The following is an 18,464-nucleotide window of genomic DNA, read 5'->3' on the forward strand; positions in this document are numbered from 1 at the left end:
GAGGAGGGTGGGGGTGGGGGTGGTTGGTCACTGGGTGGTGATGAGATGTCGCCACCATGAAGATCCCCTTGGGACTGGGCCATCCGTCTTCAGCTGACGCAGATTTTTCGGCACTAGTAGACGCCACTAGAAGATCAGCTTTGAATTCGGCCAAGACTACGTGGGCAATGAATGAAATAGATCACATTCTAAAAGGCATTTTTAGTCTTGGAAGTTTTCAACTTTCTCGATTGGTCCCTCGGAGTCCTAGCCAAGGCAATCGTTATTACACGTGGCAAAATAATCCTTATCTCGTAACGACAGCAGGAACTGTAGTAGTCAAAGACAAATAATTTTCCCCCCTTCCTCCCCTTAGGGCATATTCCCAACAAATAACACACCGGCCAATCAGGATTGCGCCAGAGGTCACAGATTCCTTACTTCTCCATCTCTGATCAGGTTCCTTACTTCTCAATCTCTGATCCTACAAACCGATTATCAGATTGCATGGGGAAATAATCCTAATGTTAAGACTCAGTTTTTGTTAGCTAATGACAAATACAAATGGTTTAAAATTTGTTATAGTATTTGTTTGTAACAAATCAAGACAGGAAAACTACTTCAGGATTTTTTTTCCCCCCTGAAGAAGTTTTGCTCAATAAGAGGTTGGTCGAACCCTTAATTCATAATACAAAACTTTTCAGAATTATTTGACTAATTTTCTTTACTAAAACAAATACTTTTATGCACAGTATTGTTAGTTTTGTGTTCATAAAAATAATTAAATTTCTCTTTATCAAGAAAAATATACTTAAATTTTTAAAAACTCTGGATTTTCATTACTTTTATATTTTTCTATACAATCGTAATTCTTAAGTGAAACAAACTTGTTTCTGTACTGAATGTTGTATTGGAATTTTTAAAATAAAAATGGATAGGTGTCAGGCTATTGAACCTAGGCATTTATTAATATTATACATAATGTTATGCCTAAGGCTGAATCTTATATGGGATGACAGCATTGGAGATGGCAATCATTTTTACCATACTGTCAAATTTTATTGTCAGTTTGACTCATGAATCATGAACAATAATTAGTTCTGTCTCTAGAGAGCAATACAAGACTGTAAATTTAGGGTGGAAAGAAAGACACAATGTGGACAAATTAATTAGTCACCTACATTGCTTAAGTGTATACAGCACAAGAAATAAAATTTTATTTCTACATATAGTACACATTGTCCTTTGTAAATGCTCCATAAATCATTTATCTTTAAGCACTGCTTAGGAAATAACCATAACGTAGTTGCAATATCTACAAAACTTAATGGCTTCACTGTAGAAGAAACATACCTAATAAAATTTTTTACTTCTGCATAAGTACATAACGTATATAGTAAATGGTGCATAAATAATTTGACAATCATAAATAATTTGACAATCTTGACGCATAGCTGGGAAAACACCTTTTTCTTAAAGAGTTTCCAATTATACGTTGTATGGGTTGCGCCATTGTTTACAAAGAATCAGACAGAGGCAGTACACGTCACACACTAGTCTGGCTGTTATACAGAGTTCAATCTCTCCTCTCTATATCTATGATGTGGACCTTAAGGTTTATATGCTATACTGTACGTTCTCTATATATTGAATGTGTACAAATTTCATTTTATTCACTGTCCAAAGAAGAGGTAATCTAACTATTAAAGGTGATTGTATTTTCATGTTCAGCAACTCAACCAATCCTCTAGCTCTAATTGGGAAGGGTGGGGTGGTGGAAGATTGTTTATAAATCTCTCTTAATTTAAGTATTTTTTATGAGAGATATCAACTTGTAAAACTTACTTTGGTGATACCTAAAGGCTCCTGAACATATTCAAAGGACATTGTTACGAACAGGGACTTTTCAGACTTACGTCAAATACCGAGCCATGTATTTCGCTTCCATAATCAATGATAATCAGAACTGTTACTTTATACAGTACAGTAAGGGTATATCTATTTGTTCCCAAGCAGTGTTCAATAGTTTAAGAGAACATTATCAGGCAGTTGCTGGTCCCACCACAGTTCCCACGATTTAGCTTCAGATATAAACCAATCACAGTTCCCACGATTTAGCTTCAGATATAAACCCATTCCTAGCAACGATATCTTTCCCTATTTGTCAGGTCAAATAAATTTTACAAAAACTGGAACATTCCACAATATTACTCCAAATGATTATATGAAAATAAATAAGACTCTTGGACTCAAAACCCAGGACCTAATTCCTTGGGTTCAATAGGCCCCCTCACCACATCAAGGTGGTCCAATGGCGAGGAGGCTCTCTCTACATTTTGATTTCATCCATTTTATGTGAGCTTTCCAGTTCAAGTGAGTATCAAATACTAATCCTACAAATTTGCAGTTTAATCAACTGGTATATTATTGTTCTGATTTTTAAATTACTTTCTTCACTTTTTCCCCTTTTTATTTTTATGAAACATGATTGCTCGAGTTTTATCCATGGTAAATTTAAAACTTACAGATGAGGTCCACTCATCTATTTCTATTATGCTGTTATGGATTAACGATACATACTCCATGTTTTATTGGAGATGAATAATATATGCCAAAATCATCCATATACTACAGACTACTTTTAATTCTAATAGGTAGATTATCCCTAATATCCTTAATTGCTAAAGTAAGCAGTGAGTCATTAAGGACGCTTCCCTGAGGAACACCATTTTCCAGTGGAAATGTTCTGGATAAAACACCATTAATTCTAACCTAAAAACTGCAATCAGTCAAAAAGTCCCGGATAAATCTAGGTAATGTCAAAGGAAAAAAGACAATTATTTATTTTTGTAGAAATATTTTCCATATTTGGTCTTTTAATAATAAGTTAGAGAGAATCCCAGAGGAGTAAAAGTCTTTAAATTTTATTCCATTGAATCATGTTAGTGGAGCATTTACCATTTTCTCTAGCAATTTGCATAAGAAAATTGATAATGAAATTGGTTTATAACTACTTAAATTACTGGGATCCTTTCAAGGTTTGGGGGCTAGGAATTATTAAAGCTTTATGCAGTTCTTTCAGGAAATAAATTTCGAAGCCATAAATAATCATAAAACTGTAATAAGTATGCTGTGCGAAAGGTGCTAAGTGGCAGATCATCTCAAACCAAATATTGTCACCTCCAGGACCAGATTTATTACTGTTCGAGAGAATATTTCAACTCATCCATGTTAAATTCATAATCGTAATAATGTATATATCTCAGTTTCGAAATTTATTAATTCTATATGTATTTTTCTTTGTGCGGATGTGTTCATCTAAATTTTTATCACTACTTACATTTGTTTTCTCCTAATTTCTTTTGGGTCAAGTATTTTCTTCCCATCTTTTAATATGGCATGTGTAGGTGGTTTAAAATGGGTACCATTTATTTTCCCATATTAGTGAGCATTATTAGAGATATCTCATGAGTATTTCCTCCAGGAAATTATTCCTCCTTCAAATAGTACTTCCTTTTTAAATTTGCCAGATATTTTGCAGTATAGAGGTTTTAGATATTTTGCTGTATAGGTTTTGATGTACCAATTTCTTGTAATAAGTTATTCTCCACAAAGTTCCTTCAAATATTGGAAATGCTTTATTTATTTTATAGGACTTTCTATTCTAATTACCTAATTGTTTTACTATAGTTTTATATCTATTTATTCTGTCAGCTTATCAGATCACCATGGGACTTTGTTTTCTTGGATGGTGTTTTGAGTTCGGTATTGCTTTATCAACTGCATTTTTGATGAAATACAAGAAATAGTTTCAATGTGGTCTTTTATATATTCAAATGTTGGAATTTTACAAGTGTGCATTTCATAACTCTCCCAATCTGCTTCGTAAATAAAATCTAATAAATCACTTTCACTTAAAATTTAACATAAGTTCCATAAAATCCCTTGACATTTTGAATTCTTGAGCGTTTAATGAATAAAAATGTCTTTAACACTGGGAAATACATTATCATGTTTACTGCCTGCACTACACTCAAAACATAACTCCATAGCAAAGATAAATTTACAGGACTAACAAAAAATTCTTTGTATAACCTATGCATAATAATATCTTACCAACATCACTTAAAATCTGAAATAAGTTACATGAAAAAACTTTGATATTTTAAGTACTTGAGAAAGTTTAATGGTTGAAACTGGAGTGCTTATTCAACCACAAAATATCTTAACAATGGGGAATACATAGTATTTCCCAGTGGTGAAGACATTTTCTTCCTAGAATAAGTCATCGTATTTACTGCGTTCCCTACACTCTGAAAGTTGTTTTAATTTGGCCCATCCTAAGCCTATAAACAGGATGACTTTACAAGACTAACTTAACACATTTATGTATTTTGCATGACCTACAAATAATAATTAATAAATAATTTTCACTTAAAATATTAAATATTCAAGTTTATAAGAAAAACTAATTATTTTTTTTATTTGCCTTTTATGAAAGGAGCCAACCAGAGAATTTTACGTTGCGCTATGCAATTGCAAGAATTCTCGCTTGTGATAAAACACGTTAAGGGATCAGAGAATCGAATTCCCGATGCCCTTTCAAGGATATAGACTTTATATCACGATTTGGCTCCTCTCCCCTCACCCTTCTCGTCTCTTCAGTTGGTTTGCATTAATCTTAGAGATGTGAGCATGAGTATGAGTGTGTTTCGCTTGAAGTTTGGTTTATTAGTTATTAGGTTTTCTTAGTGAGGCATTTAATGATTTTGTCTGTTTTCTTTTGAACCAAAGGAAAACCTGTAGTGACCAAAGTGCGGGCGGTCATTACTGTGGTAGTGTCTGTTATGTGTAACCTCAATGTTATTGGCTGAATTTGAGACAGTCGGTGTCTGGTGGTAACTATTTTGTGCTAATTTGACTTTTTGGTTTATTTTGATTTATGTTTTCTCTGTTGTTTAGGCTGGTAAGTTTTTTTTTGTGTGACAATTCAGTTATTGATATTAGTTTGTTGTAGTGTTGTTAATGAGAATTCTTATTTCAGGTTTCACACTGAGACTTTACTTTGTCTTGAGAGTGATGTGTTAATCCTTTTCTCTTTACAGGTTTCATGTTTTATATAAAAAAAAGATGTATTCTATTGGAATAATTTTGTTTTTGGGGAGGAAGGTATAAGAAAAACTAGATTATTTTTTTTATTTGCCTTTTATGAATTTAGATCAGCCTTGTTTTTCTAGGTTTAATTAGTTTTTAAGAATCATTTTGTGGCAGAATAGCCTTTGTTTTGTATGAGGATTTGTTTATTTTATTTTTGAAATTTAAGTGTCCGTTGTCTGGTCATTTCAAGTGTTTAGCGTAAAGTGCTTAATTTAACGTTTCTCAGTGTGGTTAGGCGCCTCCTCCCCGTTTGTTTATAGTATTACCGAACTATCGTTTTAACGATTGTTTTTCTTTTTTCTTTATATACGAGTGTTTATGAACGCGTCTTGGTGATGTCTGGACGTTGGTGCTCGGACAGAGTTCAGTTCGGGCTTGAGCACTCCCTTGATATCGTACCTTGAGCAGCATTCTGATTCGGACTTTGGATAACGATTATTTGGCAGTTTATTTGGACGACGATTCCTTGGATTACGCTTTGGATCCTCGCCTTGGTCTGTTGTCTGCAGGTTCTCTTGTCACCTGCGACTCGAGTGTCCCCTGCCTCGACTTGCGGCTTGAGTACGTCAATAAGGTACTCGCAGGTGCTCCTGTCACCTGCGACTTGAGCCAGTCCTGCCTTCCCTCCCGACGAGGAGGAATTCCCAGGGAACTGTTGCCGTCGCTTACGTCTTCAATCAGCTGCTATGGTTTTGGGAGCTTGCTAGCCCGTGAGATGGCCTGTAGGGAGGCTGACGCCAGGTAAGACAGTGTGGTCTGATTTTCGTTTGGGATCGCTTTCCTTAATGGTAATACTCTGGCGTTCAGGACCTGCCCTGATAGCTGTTATGGCGAGTGGATCACGGCCCTAGTTTTGTCTCTTCTCTGATACATCCACTGAAGTGAGAAGAACTATACATCCTTTGTATTATTAAATCATATATATAATATATATATACATATACTATATTATATACATATATCATATATATATAGTCATATTTGCGCCAAGACTATTTAATGTCATTCAGTAGGTCTATTATAGACAAGGTTTTGTGTGCTTAGTTTTGTGTTGATAAGTAGGATTTATAATGGTTTTTCCTGTTTTATTTACTCTGTCTTCCTTCTTTCTTGGAATTAGTATTAGGGTAATCTTTGGTCTGGCCAGCTAAATTGTTGGATCCAATCAAGTTTATTATTAATAACGGTTATTTCTCCTGTCTTTGTTAGGACTTAGCTTCTTAGTTTTAGGGAATCCAGTGTGTTACTAAGGACTAGTATTTGTCCTTCCTGGTTATCAAGTTATGTTATTTGTCATCCGACAAGGTTGATCTAAATTGTGAATTTAAGTATTAAATATTGTTAAGTTTTCTTGAGTGTTTGTTTCTGCTGACCTTTAGCACTGAGTTACATTTATTACTGACAACAATTATTATAATAAGAACTTATATAACAACCCCAAGGGTTGTAACAATTCCCAAGGGTTGTAACAAAGTTACATAAAACAACTTGGTCATTTAGAGTTTTTGAGAGTTTAATGGTTATAACTGGGGTGCCTATTCAAACGGAAAATGTCTTCAACACTGGGAAATACTATGGCAAATCCATAGTATTTCCCTGTGCAGGGATGATGATGATAATATTTTCTTACTACAATAAGACCATGTTTACTGCGTGTCTCAAACTATAAAAGTTGTTTTAATTTATTGGTTATTAACCAGGGTTCCAACTCCAGCAGAAGGTATCTTATACAATGGGAAATACAGAGCATTTCCAATTGGAAGTAGCCTACAGAATATTCAACCAACAATACCCTTACAGGAATGATAACTTTACAAGATATTCACAACTTTTTATGGTATGACCTATGAATAAAGTTTAATAATCCATTTTCACTTGAAATCTAAATTAAGCTGCATGAAAACACTTTGTCATTTTAAGTTTTTTAGTTTCATAATTATAACTGTGGTGTCTAAGCAGAATCTGTCTTCATCACCGCGTATTTCCCAGTGATGAAGACATTTTCTTCCTAAAATAAGTCCAACATGTTTACTGCTTGCCCTAAACTGACAGTTGTTTTAATGTGGCCCATCACAACCCTATAGGAAGGATAACTTTACAAGACTAACCAACCTCCTTTGTATGACTTACAAATAAAATTTAACGAATCAGTTTCCACTAAAATATGATATAATCTACATGAAAACATTTTGACATACTGAGTTTTTGAGTTTAATGGTTTTGACTTGGGTGGCTATTCAACAAGAAAAACTACTCAACAATGGAAGTTACAATATTTCCCAATGACGAAGACACTACGGGCAGTCCCCGGGTTACGACGGTCTCGGCTTACGACGTTCCGAGGTTACAACGCTTTTCAATTATATTCATCAGAAATTATTTTCAGGGTTATGACGCATGTTCCAGAGTTACGACGCCTACAAACGTTGATCTGGCATATGAAATATTACACCAAAAATGCGAATTACTCAATATTAATTTTTTTTTTTTGAAAAATGCAATAGGAATGCAGTTTGCATAGTTTTGCATGCACATAAAACATTAAAAGTGAGGTTTTCTTAGGGTTTATGACATGTTCCGGCTTTCGACGCGTCTCAAAAACGGAACCCCCTTTGTAACCCGGGGACTGCCTGTATTTTGTTCCTAAAGGAAGTCCATCATGTTCACTGAATGCCCTAACCTTTGATTTCAGCCCAACCTAACCCTATAGGAAACATAACTTTACAAGACTAACAGACATATAAAATTTAATAAATCAGTTTCACCTAAAATTTTGAAATAATTTACTTGAAAAACTGTCATTTCAGAGTTTTTGAGAGTAATGATTAAAACTGGGTGTGGCTATTCTACCATAAAATGTCTTCAACACTGGGAAATACAAAGTATCTCCCAGTGATCAAGACAATATTTTCTTCCTAAAATATGTCCATCATGTTTACCGAGTGCCGTACACTCTCACAGTTGTTTTAATTTGGTCCAACCTAACACTACAGGAATGATAACTTTATTGAAGTAACCAAAAATTTCTTTGTATCTTGTATAACATAAAAATAACATTTACTAAATCATTTTCACTTAAACAACTTGGTCATTTTGAGGATTTGAGAGGTTCAAGGTTATATAACTGGGGTGGGTACCTCTTCAGCAATTAAATGTCTTCATCACTGGGAAATACAGTATTTCCCAGTACTGAAGACATTTTGTTCCTAAAATAAGTCCATTACAACTACATGTGCCCTGCACTCTAAAAGTCATTTTAATTTACCCCATCCTAACCTTATAGAAAGGATAACTTTACAAAACTAAATTTCTTTGTATAACCTATGAATAAAATTTAATAAACTAATTTCACTTTAAATCTGAAATAAGTTACATGATTTTTTTTTTTTTTTTGAGAGTAACGATTATAACAGCGGTGCCTATTCAACCAGAAATTGTCTTCAACACTGGGAAATACATTGTACTCCACAGTGATGAAGACAATATTTCCCATGTTTACTGCATTCCCCCGCCCCCAACTCTGAAGTTATTTTAATTTGGCCCATCCTAAACCTATAAACAGGATAACTTTACAAGACAAACCACATTTTTGTATTTTGCATGAAATAATCAAAATTTATCAAATCTTTTTCACTTAAAATCTTTAATAAGTTACATAAAAAACTTAAGTCATTTTGAGTTTTTGAAATTCTAATGGTAATAAATTGGGTGCCTATTCAAACAGAAAATGTCTTCAGAACTGGAAAATACTTAGTATTTCCCAGTGATGAAGACAATATTTTCTTCATAAAAAAAGTCAATGTTTACTGTGTGCTCTGAATTACAAGTTCTTTTTAATTTGGCCCATCATAAGCCTTTAGGAAAGATAACTTTACAAGACTAACCACCCTTCATTGTATGACAAAATTTAATAAATAATTTTCAATTACAATCTCAAATAACATGAAAAACTTTGATATCTTTATTATGACTGGGGTGGTTATTCCACAAGAAAATGTTTTCAACAATGGGAAATAAGAGTATTGGGAAAAATATAGGAGTATTTCCCAATGATGAAGACACTCATTTTGTTCCTAAAGGAAATCCATCATGTTCATTGCGTGCCCTAACCTTTTTAAGTTTAGTTTCAGCCCATCCAAACCCTATATAAAGTATAAAATTTACAAGATTAATCAAAACTTCTTTGTGAGACTTGAATAAAATAATTTTTCACTTAAAATTTAAAGTAAGTTACATGAAAACCCATAATTTTGGCTTTTTTATATTTTAATCATTATAAATGGAGGGCACTCTCAACCAGAAATTGTCTTCAACATTGGGAAATACATTGTATTCCCCAGTGATGAAGACAATATTTACTTTTGTAAAGAAAGTCCATCATCTTCACTGTATCCACTACAGTCAAGTGGTTTTAATTTGGTCCATCCTAACCCTGCAGGAAAAATAAGAAGAATAGCCAAAAATTCTTCATATAAGATCTACGAATAAAATTTAATAAACCACCTTCACTTAAAATCTGAAATGAGTTACATGAAAAGCTTTTGATATTTTGAGTTCTTAAGACCTTAATGGTCATAACTTCCATGTCTTCAACACCGGCAATGTCTTCAACACCGGCAATGTCTTCAATACCGGCAAATTCATTGTATTTCCCAGTGATGAAGACATTTTCTTCCTAAAATTAGTACATCACATTTACTGTGTGCCCTACACTCTAAAAGTTGTTCTAATTTGCCCCATCCTAACCTTATAGAAAGGATAACTTTACAAGACTAACCAAAACTTCTTGTTATGACTTACAAAGAAAATTTAATATAGCAGTTTCACTTAAAATCTGAAATAACTACATGGAAAATTTGGACATCTAAAAAGTTTTTTTGAGTATCATGGTTATAACTGCGGTGCCTATTAAACAAGATAAAGTCTTCAACAATGGAAAACACAATTACAGAGTATTTCCCAATGAAGAATAATTTCTTCCTAAAGGAAGTCCAACAAGTTTACTGCGTGCTCTACCCTACAGGGAAGAACTTTACAAGACTAACCAAACCCTTCTTTGTATGACCTACAAATAAATTTAATAACTCTGAAATAAGTTACTTGAAAAGCTCTGACATCTTCGGTTTTTGATTGCTTAAATGGCTATAACCGGGGTGCCTATTCTATAATGGGAAATAGAGAGCATTTCCAATTGGAAGTAGCCTAAAAAATATTTACCAGTGGCAAAGACAACACTCTCTTCCTATAAGAATTCCACCGTTTACTGCGTGTCCTAATTGCAAGTTTTCTTTCAACCAACCATAACCCTACAGGAAGGATAATTTTACTAGACTATTCAAACCTTGTTTTGTATGACCTATGAATGAAGTTTAATAATCCATTTTCACTTGAAATCTAAAATAACCTGCATGAAAAGACTTTGTCATTTAAAGGTTTTGAGTTTAATAATTACAACTGGGGTGTCTATGCAGAAACTGTCTTCACAACTAGGAATTTGATTTCAACTGGGGTAGCTATTCAAAAAGAAATAGTCTTCAACACTGGGAAATACATTGGATTCCCCAGTGATGACTGGGAAATACATTGTATTTCCCAGTGATGAAGACATTTTCTTCCCCTATCGGAGGATAACTTTACAATGTAGACTAACCAAACTTTGGTATGACTTATGAATAAAATTTAATAAATCAATTTCAATTTAAAATCTGAAATAATTACATGAAGAACTTTCATATTTTGAGTTTTTGAGTTTAATGCTTATAACTGGGTTGCCTATTCAACATGAAAATGTCTTCAACAACGGGAAATTCCCAAGGACAAAGATAATATTTTGTTACTAGTGGATGTCCATCATGTTGACTGCCTGTCCTAACCTCTGAAAGTTATTTTGTTTCAGCCCATCCTAATACTACAGGAAAGATAACTTTACAAAACTAATGAACTTCCTCCGTATGACCTACAAATAAAATTTAATCAATCATTTTCAATTGCAATCTGAAATATGTTTGATGAAAAAAATTTTGTAATTTTCAGTTTTTGAGAGTAATGTTTGTAACTGGGGTTCCTATTAAACCAGAAAATGTCTTCTAACACTGAAACACACATCATCTCACAGTAATGAAGACAACATTTGCTTCCTAAAATAAATTCATGTTTATTGTGTGCCATACACTCAGAAAGTAGTTTTCATTCAGCCGATACTAACCCCACAGGAAGGATAACTTTACAAGACTAACCAAACTTTAAAATGTAAAAGTATTTCACAGTCATGAAGACCATAGTTTCTTTTCATGTTTACTGCATGCCCTACAGTCAAAGTTACTTTCATTTAGCCAAACGTAACCCTATAATGAAAATAACTTTACAGTACCAACTAGAACTTCTTTGTATGACATACACATAATAATTAATAAATCATTTTCACTTGAAATCTGATATAAGCTATATGAAAATTGTCATTCTGAGTTTTTGAGAGTTCAGTGGTTATAACTTGGGTGCCTATTCAACCAGAAAATGTCTTCTATACCGTACCATAAACATACATAGTATTTTGCAGTGATGAAGTCAATATTTTATTCCTAAAGTTCATCCATCATCTTTACTGCATGCCCTACAGAACTGGATCTAAAAAATAACATTTAATAAACTACTTTCCAAATTTCTGAAATAAGTTTATAAAAAAAAATCTTTTGACATTTTGAGTTCATGACCGCTCAAGTTATAAACCTTTGGGTGCCTTTCAACCAATGTCTTCAACACTAGAAAATACATAGTATTTCCCAGTGGTGAAGACATTTTATTCCTAAAATAATTCCATCGTATTTATTGCATTCCCTACACTCTAAGAGTTGTTTTAATTTGGCCCATTCAAACCTTTTTTGTATTTTGTATGACATACAAATAAAATTCAATAAATCATTTTCACCTTAAATCTCTAATAAGTTACATGAAAACTTGGTCATTTTTAGTTTTTGAAAGGTTAATGGCTATAACTGGGGTGCCTATTAAACCAGAAAATGTCTTCAACACTGGAAAATACATAATATTAATTCCCAGTGATGAAGACAACACTTTTTACCTAAAATAAACACATCACCTTTACTTTGTGTCCTACACTCTGAAATTTCTTTTAATTTGTCTCATCCTGACCCTATACAAAGGATAACTTTAATAGACTAACAAAAACTTCTTGGTATCACATGGAAAACTCTGACATCTAGTTTTTTTTAGAGTTTAATGGTTATAACTGGGATGCCTATTCAACAAGATAATATCTTCAACAATGGGAAATACAGAGGATTTCCCAATGACGAAGACAATTTTGTTCCTAAATGAAGACCATCATGATTACTGCGTGGCCTACCCTCTGAAAGCAGTTTTATTTTGTTTAAGCCCATCCTAACCCTACAGGAAAGATAACTTTACTAGACTAAACAAAACCTCTTGTATGAACTGAGAGTAAAATTCAATATATCATTTTTAACTAAAATCTGAAATAAGTTCCATGAAAAAACATTGTCAATTTGAGTATTTGAGGGTTTGATGGTTATAATTAGGGTGTGCCCATTCTATCAAAAAATGTCTTCAACACTGGAAAATACATAGTATTTCGCAGTAATGAAGACAATATTTTCTTAACAATTTTATAACGTTTACTGTATGATCTACACTGACAGTTATTTTAATTTGGCCCATCCTAACCCTACATAAAGTTTTAACTTAAAAGGACTAACCAAACACTTATTTGTACGACTTACAAACAAAATTCAATAAACCACTTTTGCTTAAATCTGAAATAAGTTACATGAAAAAACCTTGACATTTTGAGTTCTTGACAGTTTAATAGAGTTACAACTGGGGTGCCAATTCAACCAATAACAGTCATCAACACTGGGAAATACATATTTCCCAGTGATAAGACAATATTTTCTTCTTTTAAATAAATTCATCATGTTTACTGCAAGTCCAACACTGAAATTTATTCTCATTTGGGTTCATCGAAACTTTACAAGAAAGATAACTATAAAAGACTAACTGTACTTTCTTTGTATGACTTTCGAATAAAATCAATAAGTAATTTTTATTTGAATTCCGATGTAAATTACTACATGAAAAAACATATTTGAATTTTGATATAAATTACATGAAAAAACTTGGCCATTTTGAGTTTTTGGCAGTTTAATTATTATAACTTGGGTGCCTATTCAACCAGAAAATGTCTTCAACACTGAAGTACATTCTACCTCCCAGTGATGAAGACATTACTCTCTTCCTAAATGAGTCCAAGTTTACTGTGTGCACTACACATTGAAATTTGCCTTCATTCGTCCCATACTTAACCTATAGGAACGATACCTTTACAAAACTAATCAAAAGTTCATATGACCTATGAATAAAATAAATTATTTTCACACAAAATCTTGAATATGTTACATGAACAAACTGTCAATTTGAGCTTTTGACAGTTTGACAGTTGTAAGTGGGGTGCCCTTTCAACCAAAAAATATTTTCAATACTGGAAAAAATGTATTTCCCAATGAAGACAATACTCTCTGCCTAGATTAAGTCCATACTATTTTGCTGATGCTCTACTCTCAAGTTGTTTTAATTTGGCCCATCATACTCTGTAGGAAGGATAACACGACTAACAAAATCTTATATGAACTACGAATAAAAAACCTATAATTCCCTTTCACTCAAAAATCTGAAATAGTCACATAAAACATTGACCCACTGGCCCATCATAACCCAATAGGAAGGATAAGACGACTAACCGACTTCTTATATGAACTACGTATAAAATTTAGTAAACCACTTCCACTTTAAATCTGAAATATATTATATGAAAAACTTTGAAATTTTGAGTTCTTGAAAGCTTGATGTTAATTTGGGTGCCTATTCGACCATAAACTCTCTTTAACACTGGGAAATACACAGTATTTCCCAGTGATGAAGAAAGTTTCTTCCTAAAATATGCCCATCATGTTTACTGCATTCCCTATACTCTGAATGTTGTTTTAATTTGGTCCACCCTAACACTACAGGAAGGATAACTTTACAAGACTAACCAAACCATTTTTTATTTTGAATAACCTACAACTAATATTCAATAAATCACTTTCAACTAATATCTTGAATAAATTACATGAAACAAATCTGTCATTTTGAGTATTTGCATGAAACGAGTAGTCATTTTGAGCTTTTGAGTGTTTAATGATTATAACTGGGGGGCCTATTCAACCAGAAACTGTCCTCAACACTGGGAAAGACGAAAACAAAATTTTCTTCCGAAAATAAGTCCATCATGTTTACTATGTGCCCCACACACTGAGAGTTGTTTTCATTTAGCCCATACTAACCATATACTATAAAGGACAACTTTTACATGACTAATCAAAACTTCTTCGTATGACCTACCGTATATTTCGGCGTACAAGTCGACCGGAAGATAAGTCGACCCCCCATTTCTGAGTAAATTTTTATGATTTTAACTAATATCGGTTATATTAGTCGACCTATAAAATGTGAAGCCAACCATACGCTCAAAATAAACAGCAGGGTAAAACGTATCATATAAAATAACCTGAATGTTATTACGGTACATATGTTGCTCTACTTAATTAAGAAATACAGGTAATATACTCGGTATATTAACAAATCTGTGTAATATATAAAAGATGAAAACCGGCAAATATGATTACAAATAACGAAACGAAAGATAAGTTACTCGAGTGTAATGTAAACAAACAAAGCGCTAACGCTGCATAACAGCCTATGTATATACTGTATGTATGTACAAACTGCCACTCAAGTTAATGTTTTGATTGGGTTGTTAAAACGATGTGCCGGTATTCTATTATTATGTTGGAATATTCCTTGACCACTGGCTCTTCTATGGCATAAACAGCTCATTTGAGGGAAAACGAACCTGCAGTTGATTCACCAGATTCAAACTGGAATCCTTATGATGAAACTGTGAATGATAATTTGTTTGATGAATTGTTTAATTCAAGTGACAATGACAAGTCATTTTGAAGGATTTTAAATACGTATTTACTATTAAATACAAATTTTTTTCTTTTATTAAAAGTGATAAATAAAGATTTCACACCATAAATGTTTTTGAACAATACCCCGGTAAATACAAAACTGTCAAAGAGTGAATGCATCCTTCTCAATTACTGTACTACAAATAACTATGCAATGTTTACACTTGCTGTGCGATTGGGGTTTCTTCAAGTTACTTTGATTTTTTTCATTTTATTTAAGGTAATGGATGTTCTAATGTATTATTATTGTCGTATTACAGTGATGAATGTTTTTAATACTGCTTTTACCACATAGTTCACCTCAACAAGGCTGTCATTGTTATTAGCCAACTGTAAAGCCTGGATTCCTGTACCGATATGCCAAAATAATAAAGATTCACTTTTTGTTACCGTTAGATAAGTGAACCCCCTAATTTTGGCATGATTTTTTGGGGCTAAAGGGTCGACTTATACGCCGACATATACAGTATATACATTTATATCAAAATTTGAAACAAGTTACTTGAATAAACATTGTCATTTTGAGTTATCAAGAGTGTAATGGTTATAAGAAGTCGAGTGCCCTTTCAACGAGAAAATGTTTTCAAAATGTCTTTAACACGGGGAAAATACATACGTAGTAGTAATGAAGACTATATTTTCTTACTAAATTAAGTCCAACATCTTTACTGTGTGCATTACACTCGAAGTGGTTTTAATTTGGCCTACCCTAACCCTATAGGAAGGATAAAAAGACTAACCAAAAAATCTTATCATATGATCTATGAATAAAATTTAATAAAGCACTTTCACTTAAAATCTGAAATATGTTACATGAAAAACCTGACATTTTGAGTTATTGACAGTTTAACAGTTATAACTTTGGTGCCTATTCAATCCACGTGATGAAGATAGTTTCTTCCTAAAGTAAGTACACCAAATTTACTGTGCGTCCTACACTGTGAGTCTTTAATTTGGCACAATGTAACCCTATAGGAAGGATAACTTTAAATGACTAACCAAACCTTTTCTGTATTTGGTAAGACCTACATATAAAATTTAACAAATTCTTTTTACTTAAAATCATCAATAAGTAACATGAAACAACTTTGTCAATTTGAGTTTTTGAGTTTGATGGTTACCACTGGGGTGCCTCTTCAACTGGAAATTGTCTTCAACACTGGAATACACAAAGGTATTTTTAAGTGAACACAATATATTCTTCCTAAAATAAGTCCATCATGTTTACTGTGTGCCCTACACTGACAGTCATTTTCATTCGGCCAGTGATGAAGACTTCTTAACACCTGTATAAAATTTCCTATGCATAAAACTCAAAATTTCCCATAGATAAAACTCAAGCAATCAGATGGGGGAAAAAATCACCAACCATAGTAGTATGTACTAAACAAATTGGCCAAACAGCAAAAATACTGGGTTTTATATTGGATACTCTCACTTGAACTCTAAAGCCCACTTAACCCTCTTACGCCGACTGGACGTATTTTACGTCGACATTTTTTGTCTCCCGTGTGCCGACTGGACGTATTTACGTCTACTTACAAAAGCTTTTTTTTTTAAATTCTTCCGGAAAAACATTACTTATTAGGCCATACAGCCATAAACTTTTGAATCACGCGCCTTGGGGATGCTGGGGAGTTCACGGATCAAGGTGTTGTTTTGTTTACAATCGTTACGCAGGCGCGCAAGCGCAAATTTCTTTCTTGCCGCACTAAAAAGTATCTGTGATATCTCGGAAATTATTTCGTCACTGACAATTTTTGTACCATTGTAAATTAGCCGTTACATGAAGTATTATATATGAAAATGTGCGCAGTTTTATGTAGAATACAACAATAAAATACTCATGATTGTAGCTTTTATCAGTCTTGAGATATTTTCATATAAATAAAGATACATGAAGTATTATATATGAAAATGTGCACATTTTTATGTAGAATACAACAATAAAATACTCATGATTGTAGCTTTTATCAGTCTTGAGATATTTTCATATAAATAAAGATAAGTGCCAAAATTTCAACCTTCGGTCAACTTTGACTAACGAAATGGTCGAAAAACGCAATTGTAAGCTAAAACGCTTATATTCTAGTAATATTCAATCATTTACCTTAATTTTGCAACTAATTGGAAGTCTCTAGCACAATATTTCGATTTATGGTGAATTTATTAAAAAACTTTTTCCTTACGTCCGCGCGGTAACTCTTCCGAAAAAAATCATACATGCGATTGTGGTAATGTTTGCACCATTTTAAAATGAGCTGTTATATAAAGTTTTATATATGGAAATGTGCGCAATTTCATGCACAATACAACTAAAAACAACCCATGGTTGTAGCTTTTATCAGTTTTGATATATTTTCATATAAATAACGATAATTGTAAAAATTTCAACCTACGGTCAACTTTGACTCTGCCGAAATGGTCGAAAAACGCAATTGTAAGCTAAAATGCTTATATTCTAGTAATATTCAAGCATTTAACTTCATTTTGCAACAAATTGGAAGTCTCTAGCACAATATTTCGATTTATGGTGAATTTATGAAAAAAATAACATTTTCTTTACGTCCGCGCGGTAACTCTTCCGAAAAAATCATACATGCGATTGTGGTAATGTTTGCACCATTTTAAATTAGCCGTTACATAAAGTTTTATATGAAAATGTGTGCAATTTCATGTAGAATACAACAAAAAATAATTGAAGGTTGTAGCTTTTCTCATTTTTGAAATATTTGCATATAAATCATGATACAGAAAAAAAACCACGTTCGGTCAACTTTGACTTTACCGAAATGGTCGAAAAACGCAATTTTAAGCTAAAACTCTTACAGTCTAGTAATATTCAGTCATTTATCTTCATCTTGAAACAAATTCGAAGTCTCTAGCAAAATATTTAGATTTATGGTGAATTTAAAAAAAAATCTTTCCTTCCCTCCGCGTGCGGATTCTCCCCCACAAATCTCCGAAATACGTATGTCCCATTCTCGGAATATTTGCTCCGTTTCATATTAGGCATTTCATAGTTTTTAATATATGAAAAGGTGCGCAATATCATGTAGAACAAAACGAAAAATATTTGAAGGTTGTAGCTTTTCTTATTTCCGAAATAATTGCATATAAAAAATATATACAAAAAAATTCGACAATCGGTCAACTTCAAGTCGTCAGATATGGTCGAAAACTGCATTTGTAAGCTAATATTCTTACAGTATAGTAATATTCAATAATATTTCTTAATTTTGAAAGAAATTGGAAGTCTCTAGGACAATATATAGATTT

Source organism: Macrobrachium nipponense, chromosome 32 (genome assembly GCF_015104395.2).
Source record: "Macrobrachium nipponense isolate FS-2020 chromosome 32, ASM1510439v2, whole genome shotgun sequence".
NCBI classification, from domain to species: domain Eukaryota; kingdom Metazoa; phylum Arthropoda; class Malacostraca; order Decapoda; family Palaemonidae; genus Macrobrachium; species Macrobrachium nipponense.